The following is a 12,296-nucleotide window of genomic DNA, read 5'->3' as shown; positions in this document are numbered from 1 at the left end:
CCAGCCTTAAACAGGATCCCAAACCCAAGAGCCAGGGTTTATGTCCCAAGGATCCTCATTTCAACTGGGGAAAAACAGAAGGAAATGGGGGATATTAACTCTGGTTTTTATTTTTATTTTTCTGATTGATTAGGGAATTGGGAAGGGAACCCTCCTGGCTCTTGGGATTGCCCTGGGTGGTGAATCCTACAGGACTGAAAGGAAATTAAGAAAAAAATTTAAAATCTATGTATAATGCAACTTCATTTCATATTCACTGCCAAGGTGTCAAACTTGGCTGATAGATTAAAAAAAAAAAAAAACAACACACAACTGTGTTTTATTTCCAAAATGACTGGGTATTGAAACTGTTTTAACAGAAATCAACCCAAAAGTGCAGATATTTGGAAATTTTGAACAAAAAAAAGCCTCTTTTGAAAATTTTTAAAGCTCAGAAGCATGCTCATGTTTAAATCAAATTTTCCCCCAGCTGCCACCCTCCAGTTCCAATGCTCCTGTTACACCTCAGTTGAGAATCTGGGAAAAGAAGGAGAAAAAAACCCAAACCAATGGCTGCTCATAACTTTGCAATTTGTTGTGGTTGTTGCCAACCTGAAAGGAAAATCCATTTCCTTATTGACGGTTTTGTCTGTCCCCAGCGTGGATATTCTGCTTTATTGTCCATTGTGGGCTCCTGCATTGATTTCTCTGATTTTGGTGAGGGTGAAAAACATCGGGTTTGGGAAACCAGCATGAAACATTGCAGTAAAAATACCAGGAACCCATTAATTTTGGGAAACCAGCATGAAATATTGCACTTAAAATGCCATCAAGCCAGCCATGCTTTGGGGCCAAGGTTGGATTTGTACAAAATGTCTAAAGAGAAAAATTAGGTGTCTATTTAAGAATATTTGAAAATCAAAGAGAAGCACTTATCCATTGACTGGACAGCTCCAGTGCCTTGGAAAATAAAAATAAATATAAATATAAAAATTAAAATAATTGGTAAATAATTAGATAATCAGGATTCTGGGAATCTGCACAGCCACATTCCATGGCACTGACTGGACAGCTCCAGTGCATTGGATAATAAAAATAAAAATAATAATAAAATAATTCTGGAAATCTGCACAGCCTCATTCCATGACAGTGACTGGACAGCTCCAGTGCACTGGAAAATAAAAATAAAAATTAAATAGTAATAATAATAATAATAATATTTCTGGGAATCTGTGCAGCCTCATTCCATGACAATGACTGGACAGCTCCAGTCCATTGGATAACAAAAATAAAAATTAAAAAAAAATAATAATTGGCTAAAAAATTAGATAATCAGGATTCTGGGAATCTGCAGAGCCACATTCCATGGCAATGACTGGACAGCTCCAGTGCATTGGATAATAAAAATAAATAAATTATTATTGTAATTACTATTATTATTGTTATTATTATTTCTCCCTTTTTCTCCCCATCCCATCAGGCTCTGGGCTGCACCCCCAATCCTCAATCACACACAGACCCCTCTAAAACCCCAATTGCTGTTCCAGAGTGCTTGCAAAGCATTTCCAAATTCATTTTTCCTGTGGTTGCAGGCAGCTTTTTCGTCCTGATATACTGACTTTTCCTTAAAAAAATACAGAAGATAACAAAATCTTTCCTGCATTTGGCATAAAACCAATTTCTATTCCATTTACTACTTTTGTTTGTTGTTAAATAAATCCAAGGGGTTACATCCTCTATAACAATTACAAGGAGTGAATGTGCTAAGAACCGAGTTGGAATCACTTGAATAATTTACCAAAAGAAAGCAGGAAGCACAAACAAATGCTAATGAAACACTTATTAATGAATTCACATCCCAGAGCACTTGTTCCCACTCCTGAGCAATTTCTCCTCTGTTTTACTGGCGCTGGTAAGGAGTGATGAAAATTAAACATTATCATAACTACACCTCTCACCTCCACGTTAAAGCATTAATGAGCTGGGGTTGTTTCTTCTGCTCCTGACAATTCCAACACTGTTGGACCTGGATACTTCTGGGAGTCTCAGAGTGGATAAATCTTATTTCTGTCATGTCAGCAGAGCAGCAGGGACAGGCATTGCACTGCTCACAGCAAGGCACTGCTCGTGTCAAAAAGGAAATGAAAAGGGATTAACAGAGCACCTCAAACATGGCCAAGGAATCCCAGGTGTAATATCACAGCAGAAAAAAAACTAAATAATAATTTATTTTTAAACTCTGTTGGACACTGAATGCCAGTGTTGGTCCCTGATCAGATGGGTGCTGCTGAGAGGAATCCACACCCAACTCCAGCACCCTCCCCAAACACAAACTGATGCTCTGAATAATGCAAAAAGTGACAGGAATCCACAGACCTGACAGCCAAAAAAAAAAATAAAAAATCCCAATCTCTGTATTAATTGCCAAGGCAATCCTGTCCCTCATTTGAATCTGGCAGCTCAGCTTTCACCACGGAGCATGTAAATAAAAATAATAAACACAGGCTGCTTGATCTGCCTCTGCAATCTCCTGCCTCCTCAAAAAAAAAAAAAAAAAAAAAAGGAGTAGAACTAAAAAAAATGCCTATTTGTCAATGAAATTTGTCAATGAAATGCCAGCAGATCTTGTCAGGGAGGTGACACGGCCACCTTGGCTCATTTGTCACCTCCTGGGGCTGATGAGAGCTGCATGGCAGAGCCACCAAGGGGTGATTGAGCCGCCTGTGATTAGCAAAGATCAATATTGCTTTAGAAAAAAGGCCACCTGCAGGTCCCCTCCAGCCCAGGGAATTCAGGAATGTGAATTTTTCCCCAGGAGGGAGAGCACAGAACCCTTGAGCTGCTGGTTCCTGGCCATGGGGGCTGTGCCAGGCAGGGCTGTGTCCCCAGGGCCACTTCAGTGCCCTGAATTCTAACGGGATGCCCTTGGCTGTGCCAGCCCAGCAGTTCATAAAGGGATGGGCACATCTGTATGAACATCTGTAGGGATTTTGTAGGAACAAGCTGTTGGACAGGGTGAGATGCTGCTGTGGGCAGAGAGGGCATGGAAACTCTGCAAGGATTGAGCTCTGAGTCTGGGCTGGAACTGCTCTGCAAGGGCTGATTGCACAGAGCCAGAGATTCGGGAATGGTTTTGTCAGGAAAATAAATCCACAAACAGCAGAGGTTCGTGTCCAAAAAGGAGCCAGAGGAGCCCTTTTGGTTTATTCCAATAAAGGGAGAGGCCATGGGGCATCCCCTGGGCTCTCTCAGATTTTTGGAGGCTCAGCCTCCTTTTTATCCCAATTTCCCTCTCTCTGTCCCCATTGCTGAGGTGCTTGAGAGGCTCAGACTTCCCAAACACTGATCCCTGAGATTCCCCTCTCATGCACAACCCTCCTTGGAATTTTTAATTCTTACAGAATTCATGGTTTTCCCCCCATTGCTTCTTTCATCTTCCAATACCCAACTTCATTTCTCAGCAAACCTACAGTTTGTAAAGGCAAATCAATCAATCAATCTATCTATCTATCTATCTATCTATCTATCTATCTATCTATCTATCTATCTATCTATTTTTTTTTTTCATTCATCAATCAGTGCAATCCATCCCATTGTTTCTTTTACCTCTCAGTACTGGTTTTATCCATACACAGCGTGTTTGGAAAGACAAATTCAACATTCTCCTCAGTTTGGGTTGGGAGGGAGTCTGGGCTGGAACAGCTCTGCAAGGGCTGATTTCACACAGCCAGAGAATTCGGGAATGGTTTCATTTGGAGGGAATTTAAACATCAGCCAGCTCCCCCTGCCATGGCAGGGACACCTCCCCTACCCCAGGCTGTTCCCACCTGATTTTGGGCACTTCCAAAGATTCCGGGGCAGCCCCAGCAGCTCTGGGCAATCTGCACAGGTTTCACAGCAATTCCCACATTCCATCGCAGAATATTGTCCTGCAATATAGGGAGAATGACCCTGGTGTGGATTTGGGCATCCACCCCCAAGCTGAGCACCTGAGTGGAATTTGGGCTGTCAGGGTGGATGTGCAGAGCCAGGCTGTGCCATGGAAACTCCTAAAAGAGCAGTAACACCCCCAAACCACACCTGAGCAGGGACCAATGCTCCCCCAAACACAAATCCCCAACCAGGCTGGGAAGAGGCAGCAGGAAATGCCAGACAGAACCCACCCTGTGCTTTCCCAACTTGGGCATAAACAAGAATAAAAGACAAATAAAGCTAATAATTACATTTCACAGTTTATTGTTATCTGTATCTATATGCAGGGAAAAAAAAATCCTGCTTGTGAGACCCGGAGAGCTCAGGGGTCTCTGATCTCCAGCTGATGGGTTCAAAGCCAATTTCTGTTAACAGCCACTTAAAGCTCATTTCCATTCCAAAGCCATTAGGTAGCACAGACAGGGACAAGCTGTGACACGGAATTAGTGGCAGAGGTGACAATTACCTTGGAAATACCTGCAAGAATCACACTGGCACTCCATTGTTCCTAAGTGGGTAATTCAAGTTTATCATCTCGGCCGAGGGTGTGCCATGGAACGAGAGACTTTTGATGCTCTGGAGATGAAAAGAAATTAAAAACTAATTCCAGGAAATGTGTGGGGTTTCTGCCATGAGTGGGAAATTATTTCAGTTAGTTCCAAGGGATTAAATGAAGGGATCCGTGCACATTATCCTTGTTTTGGTGGGAAGTTGCATTCAATTCCTAATCAATACTGTTCATTTTGCCAGCTTTAATACCTCGATATCACGCACTGGTTTATGTTCTGCTGTAATCTACTGGTAGTTCTTTAGTTTTATACTGTGTAGTGAGTAATTCTGATTAAGATCTTTTCCCTGTTATCTATTATCTGCTTTATAAATATCTCATTTTGCAAACAGATCTGATTTGCCATCTCTGAAACTTGAGGGACAAAGCGATTCCTTAAATTTAAAGTTTTGCCAAAATCTGAGCTTAAGGAAGGATTTACCTCTATTTAAACCCCTTTCTGTGAAGGAGTTTAAATACACAAATTAATATTTTCTGCTCCTCAGACATGGCAGAAAGGCTTTTTTAATAAACTTTGTTGTTTATTCTTCCTGGGACAGCTGGAAAGCTGCAGAAGGACCTGGGGGTGCTGCAATAAAGTGCCAAGCTGTTTTTCTCCACAAAAATACAGATGACTTGGAGCAGGGGGGGCAGATTTCAGAGCTCCAATCTCAGGAATTTTACTTGTCTGTGGGCTGTGACAGTGTTCTGTGACCTGAAGTGCTTTGAGAATAAGCTAAAGAGAAAAAATGAAGGGGGAATAAAAAGAAATGGAAAAAAGAATACAGCCAGCCCATAAATTAATGTTAAATTACAGAGATGCACATTAAACAGATATTTTTGAACATAAGCAGGCCTCTGACTGTAACACAAATGAGAAAAAAACAACTCCTTGTCAGCTCTGAGCTGCAGCAGGATGCTGTGGTGCTCTGCTCACTGCCCTGCACTAATTAACCACTTCATTAATGCCTGGAATAGCTGTAAGTGACCATCCCACTGACAAAGATGAAACACGACTCGCAGGAGTGGTTCCTGACAGAGGACAGGAGGCCATTATGAAATTAAGGAAAACAATGGCATCAATCAGAGGAAATGCAATTTGAGTTCTCTGCCCGTGCCTGGAGGCACATCTCACCTTTCTGCGGGAATGTTTCCAGCAGCACCATCAGCATCTGCATTTTCCCATTCCCAAGAAAGGTTTTTCCAAGGCTGTGCTTGGACATGTGGGGAGGCGAGTATCAGGAAAATGAATCCACAAACAGCAGAGGTTTGTGTCCAAAAAGGAGCCAGAGGAGCCCTTTTGGTTTATTCCAATAAAGGGAGAGGCCATGGGGCATCCCCTGGGCTCTCTCAGATTTTTGGAGGCTCAGCCTCCTTTTTATCCCAATTTCCCTCTCTCTGTCCCCATTGCTGAGGTGCTTGAGAGGCTCAGACTTCCCAAACACTGATACCTGAGATTCCCCTCTCATGCACAACCCTCCCTTGGAATTTTTAATTCTTACACAATTCATGGTTTTTCCCCATTGCTTCTTTCATTTTCCAATACCCAATTTCATTTCTCAGCAAACCTACAGTTTGTTTGTAAAGGCAAATATCTTTTTCCATTCATCAATCACTGGAATCCTTCCCATTGTTTCTTTTCTCTCTTAGTGCTGCTTTTATCCACCCACAGCTTGTTTGGAAAGACAAACCCAACATTCCTCCCAGTCCCTCCCCTTTTCTTTTTAATAATTGTCTTTACAAACTTTAGCTATCATTGACTTAATTTCTTGTTCCTGGGTCTTTTTTGGTTTGCAGTTATTTGCAGTGACACCAATTCCTGCCCTTTTTTGTATCAGTAGGCATGGCCATTACCTGCATCCCTGTGATCACATGTTGAACAGGTTGTACTAACAAGGAATCATGCATGGTAAAAAGATTAGAGTTGCTACAGCACATGAGAGGAAGAAAAGCAGTTTTTTAACCCACAGTCCACCAGGGAACCATGAAAACATGTCCCATTCCTGTTGGAGTCAGTGAGACAAGAATCTCCTGAATCCCCCAGGGAGAGATCAGAGTGTAGGAAGTGAATGAAAGCCCTTGGATGGATTGAAGTATATCAAGCCACTCACACACAGAGCAGAAGTTTAAGTAGAAGACTAAGTAGAAGTTTAAGTGTAAGTTTAAGTTTTAGGATAAGTAAGTCAGTAAGTGAGTTTTAGTATGAGCTGCAGTGCTTTTAATAAGTGAAAGGTTTAGATGCCAGAGTAGAAGAACAAGTTCTAGTGAAGGTTAAAAAACATTTTAATGTTTTCAGTAAAGGCACCAGTAGCTCACTGACAGTGCTTAGACATAACAGAACTCCAGTAAGGACATTGCTTACATTTTTTAGTATGGATCATATATGTGGTTTATACATATTCTAGCATGTTAAGAAATCAGAATTCTAATGGGTTGAGAAGTAGTGGTGCGAGTTTGTGTCCTGGCTTGCTGGAAAAATCCTGTATAAGATTATGAACTGGGGAGAGCTGGTGCTTTATGTCATCTGCTTTTTGCCACTGCTTTTACCATTGCTTTTCCATTTTGCTTCGCTTTGCTCACCAGTATCATCAACACCCAAGGAGGAGACAGGAGCTGCGGCAGAAACATCAGCCCCACTGGGACCCCCGGGAGTGGCTCCTGCTTCTGTCCAGGACTCTGTGCAAAACTTAGCATGGACTTTGATGTCTGTGGCTGTGCCTTTTGAGACTGATGCAGTATTGCAATAAACAGTCTTTAGCAACTATTAGCTGCTTTGCTTTTTTGGAAGATAACCCCACACGATGTTGGTGTGTAGAGAGCACCAGAGGTCCTAACCTCACACACTGCCATCCTTTCCATGTTTGGACTGGTACATGAGCTAACTGTCTGTCTTGGGTTGCAATACAGGATGTGTCCAAAGGTCTGGATTATGTCCCCAGCTGTTAACCCAGCTGTGGCAGGGATCCTGATCTCTGTGGGATATCTCCTGTTCATGGCCAGCTGTTAAACCAGCTGGGGCAGTGTTCTTTATCTTCCCACAGCCCATCCTCCCTCCAGGAGATCTCTCCTGTTCCATGGCCACTGAGTCCCAGGGCATGGCTGATAAAATTCCATCATCCCGTGGGGAGATGCTCCAGCCAGGGGAGGAGCCAAGCATTTCCTACCCTGATCAAATCTGAGATTTGGAACATCAGAGCAGCCTTTCCCACTGGATCCCAGAGGAAAACCAGATCCTTCCACATCATCCCTGGAGCTCCAGAGGGAAACTGCACCTTGTCCAGGAGCACTGCTCCAGCTGAGCCACATCTGTCACTGCAGGAGGATGCAGCCACCATGGGATGGGACTGCTGCCAACACCCTGCCTGACTGACGGCTGTCAGCTTGGATTCTGACTCTGCCAGGGCTTGGGGTTGTTCTTTGGAATTCTGTATTTCTATTTTAATTTTTCTGGTAAAGAACTGTTATTCCCATTCCCATATCTTTGCCTGAGAGCCCCTTGATTTCAAAATGATAATAATTTGGAGGGAGGGGGTTTACATTCTCCATTTCAAAGAGAGGCTCCTGCCTTGTTTAGCAGACACCTGTCCTCCAAACCAGGACACTTTCTTATTCCTTTTGCTATTTGTTTCACCACCTTTCCATTGTCATCTCTTTGCAAAGAGCAGTTTGAATCATTACATTTGCCCGAGGAGTGAACCTGATGGGAGGGATTTACACCATTTACAGCACTCACAGGTTGTGCAACTCTCTCCACAATCCTCCATCTCAAGGTGATGATAAACAAATATAAATAATAGCTGGGGGCCAAGCTAAGGAATGATGCTTAATTCCATCACACTAAAAATACCAAGAAGCGCTAATTATTAAGTTTCTCTTGGAATAAACTTTATTAATGATTTCTTCCTCTGCATGCAAATCTTTATGACTCTCCCACTGTAATTAAATTAGCATTGTTTATGCTTTGGAGTATTTAAAGTCTGAAATTACAGGCAATAACTATAAAATAGAGTGATAATTAATGATAATAACTCATTCCTGCAGAAACTGGGCTGATGCTTTCGCAGTTACGACACTTTTTATTCCCAGCAGCTACTTTATGGTACTTGAAATTACTTAGCAATTCTCCTGAGCTAATTTTTATTACCAGGCAAAAACTTTCAGGAGTGGATGGGTAGGGTTTGGTGCTCACCTTTGGAATTTTGGAGTTTCTGGTCATTTCTGGATGCTCTGAGATACAGGAGCACAGTAGAGAATTGGGCTTGAGCTGAGACCTTGGAGGAAGGATTTATCGTAGAATACTGGAGTATTTTGTGTTGGAAAGGACAAAATCACACCCAGTTCCACCCCCTCCATGGCAGGGACACCTCCCACTGTCCCAGGTGCTCCAACCTGGCCTTGGACACTTGCAGGGATCCAGGAGCAGCTCTGGGGATTTTATGTTGTGAGCTGCTCCTGACCCTCTGTGGTTTCACTCTTTGCCCTGGGAGAGCTCTGGTCATTCCCAGACAAGCCCAGAATTTCCCTGAAGAAAACTTCAGAAAACAACACCAACACCACCAAAAGACGATGGGAAGCACGAGCCTAAATCCTCCTTGTTGTAAAAGCTGCTGCAGCATCTAAATCTTCACAAGTTTTTTGTGTTTTAGCATGGAACAAAGCTCTAAATCACAGAGACTACAGTAGAATTGGTTTTGCTTTTTAAAAAATGGGGTCTCATCCACCACAAACTCGAGGGCAAGGGATCAGTGTGGCAGCAGCAGCTGAGGGATGACTTGAAGGGAAAACTGTTAACTCTCCAAGCTCCACATGCCCAAACATCAGGGGACTCAAGGATTGTTTGGCTCTGGGTGTCCAGCTGGGGCTGCCCCTGGATCCCTGGCAGTGTCCAGGGCCAGGTTGGAGCAGCCTGGGACAGTGGGAGGTGTCCCTGCCATGGCAGGGGTGACACTGATAGGATTTATGTCCCTTCCAACCAAAACCATTTCGAAATTTCAAGTAATCAGTTTCTCTGTTTTGATCTGATGCATTTTCTGATCTGTGTATGGAGAGTAAAGAAGTTACATCTTGAAAAGAGATCTCAGCCCTCGTGGTGTTTGTGCTTTGTGTTTTTAAACCAATATGGGATTGCAGAGCCCCTACACCCTCAGAAATAACCAAATCCTTCTTCAATATAAGCGCCAACCACCTGGAAAGGTGCAATTAGTTTATCCAACAGCATGATCAAAACTTACAGGGAGAATTTTCTCCAAAACAGTTTTCTATTTCAAATTCCAAGAGTGCTAAAGAGACCCTGGGATGAGATGGGTGATGTAACCCCATGGAGTTTCAAATGAGTTTGAAAGGTCTGTCATAATGCCCAAACTCAGACAAAACCACCCAAACACCACTTCATGAACTCTACTTTCTGTTCCCCTCCCTCAAGCTGAGAGCTGCCCTGTGGAGGAGCTCCCATGCACTGGTTTTTGGTGTCTCCAATCCCAAACTCCCACAGGCAGCACCCCAGGGAGAGCAGGAAAGCACCTGCATTTAGGAAAGGGAACAAGGGAGGGGAGGGCAGAAGGGTTTGGAATGGGATGTGACACAATCAGTGGGGTTTGTATTTGTGACACCCATCACTGGGGTTTGTGTTATCCATCAGTGGGGTTTGTGTCACCCATCAGTGGGGTTTGTGTGGGTTTGTGACACCCATCAGTGGGGTTTGTGTGTGTGACACCCATCAGTGGGGTTTGTGTTTGTGTTCATGTTTGGGTTTGTGTCACCCATCAATGGGGTTTGTGTTTGTATTTGGATTTGTGTCACCCATCAGTGGGGTTTGTGTTTGTGTTTGTGTTTGGGTTTGTGTCACCCATCAGTGCAGTTTGTGTGGGTTTGTGAGGACAGCCAGCCTCCCCCTTCCTTGGGAACCTCCCCAGCCAGGCAGGGAGGGATTCCCATCCCAAACCCCCAGGTGGATGCAGGGACAGTCCCCCATGGACAGTCAGGACTCGTTGCTGATTCCAGAGCCCAGAGCCAGGCTGGAGGAGCCGGAGGCACCGGGCTCTGTCCAGTCAGCCAGGAATCTGTGCTGCTCCTCCTGCACAAGAAGGGTTTAAATCCAATTAAATCCCATTTTCTGGCAGTGCCCGTGTGTTTCCAGCTCACTCCTCGCCCTGGCACCTCAGCCTGTTCCAGGAAACCTCTCCAGGCACAGCCAGGTCACTCCCTGTCCCTCCAGCCAATTCTTTCAGGAGCTCTTTGAGAGCTACACTTTTGCAAAAGTAGTTTCTTGGCAGCTCACAGAGCTCTGAGGAGACATCCCTCCTGATTAGAGCATAGATCTTCCCTCTGACACCCCTGAATTTTTTTGTGGTTGGTTGGAGGTTCTGCAGGCTCTGGAGAGAGGAAAAATTCCAACCTTTATGAGCCCAGGGAGGAACATTTTAGGCTGCTGCTGCCACCTTGCTTCTCAGCTGGACACAAAAAATGCGCTGGTCAAGCTGTTGGAAGTGATGCAAGGTTTAAAATGTTTTTATGTAACTTTAGTCAGGGGGCTTTGATTGAATTCAGGATTAAAGTTTCTTTTCAGGGACCTGTTCCACCAGTCGAGGTCTGATGAGCTGAAAGCTCAACAGGTTGGGAGTAGCACAGAAGATTCACAAAAGATAACAAAAAATAACAGAAGATAACAATCATTAATGAACAGCTCCAAACATCCCCTCTGGCATGGTCAGAGAAATCTGATCTGGGGAAAGAAATAAGAGAACAAAGAATGAGAGCCCAATAAACATCAATTTGGGATCAATAAGCAATAGGAAACCAAATACTATGAACTGTGTGACTTGGGCCCAAGGAACATTGAATGAATGAATTTCTCTGGGTTTTGATGGTATTGGTATGGACAGGTCTAGTAAAAATCATGTGTGATGGAATGATTTCCTCTGCACAACCTGGGCAATGTGTAGGTGAAAGAACAAAATCCTGCCCAGAAAGAAGTAATGCCTTGATTCTGTAATGCTAATAAAATGTTGGAAAGTTCTTTGTTTCCCCCAGTTCTGGTGACAAAGTGACCACAGTGTCTGTGCCTTTGCCTGGCTGGGAGAGGGAGCACAAACAGCCCCGGGCATTTTTGGGTGTGCCCTGGTACCAGGGAGTGGCACCAAAAAGGGATTAACACACACTGGGGCATGAGGAGGTGCCACTTCACAAAACTCGCAGAATCACGGAATCACGGAATCATGGAATCACGGAATCGCGGAACCACAGAATTATGGAATCATAGAATCATAGAATTCACAGAATTCACAGAATTCACAGAATCACAGAAATCACAGAATTTATAGAATTCACAGAAATCACAGAATCACAGAATCACAGAAATCACAGAACTCAGACTCACAGAATCACAGAATTCACAGAATTTACAGAATCACAGAATTCACGGAATTGCAGAATCACGGAATCGCAGAATCGTGGAATCATGGAATCACGGAACCACAGAATTATGGAATCACAGAATTCACAGATTTCACAGAATCACCAGGTTGGAAGAGATCTCCAAGATCATCAAGTCCAACCCAGCCCCAACACCTGAACTGACCCATGGCACCCAGTGCCACATCCAGGCTTTATTAAACACATCCAGGGATGGTGACTCCACCACCTCCCCATGCAGAACATTCCAGTGCTTTACCATTCTTTCCATGGAAAATTTTTTCCTAATATCCAACCTAATTTTCCCTTGAAGAAACTTGAGCCTGTGTCCTCTGGTCCTGTCGGTGCTGCCTGGTGCTCCCTTCACCCTGTGAGGAGCGTCAGGGAT

Source organism: Catharus ustulatus, chromosome 27, assembly GCF_009819885.2.
Source record: "Catharus ustulatus isolate bCatUst1 chromosome 27, bCatUst1.pri.v2, whole genome shotgun sequence".
Classification (NCBI taxonomy): domain Eukaryota; kingdom Metazoa; phylum Chordata; class Aves; order Passeriformes; family Turdidae; genus Catharus; species Catharus ustulatus.
This window is presented reverse-complemented; position numbering follows the sequence as displayed.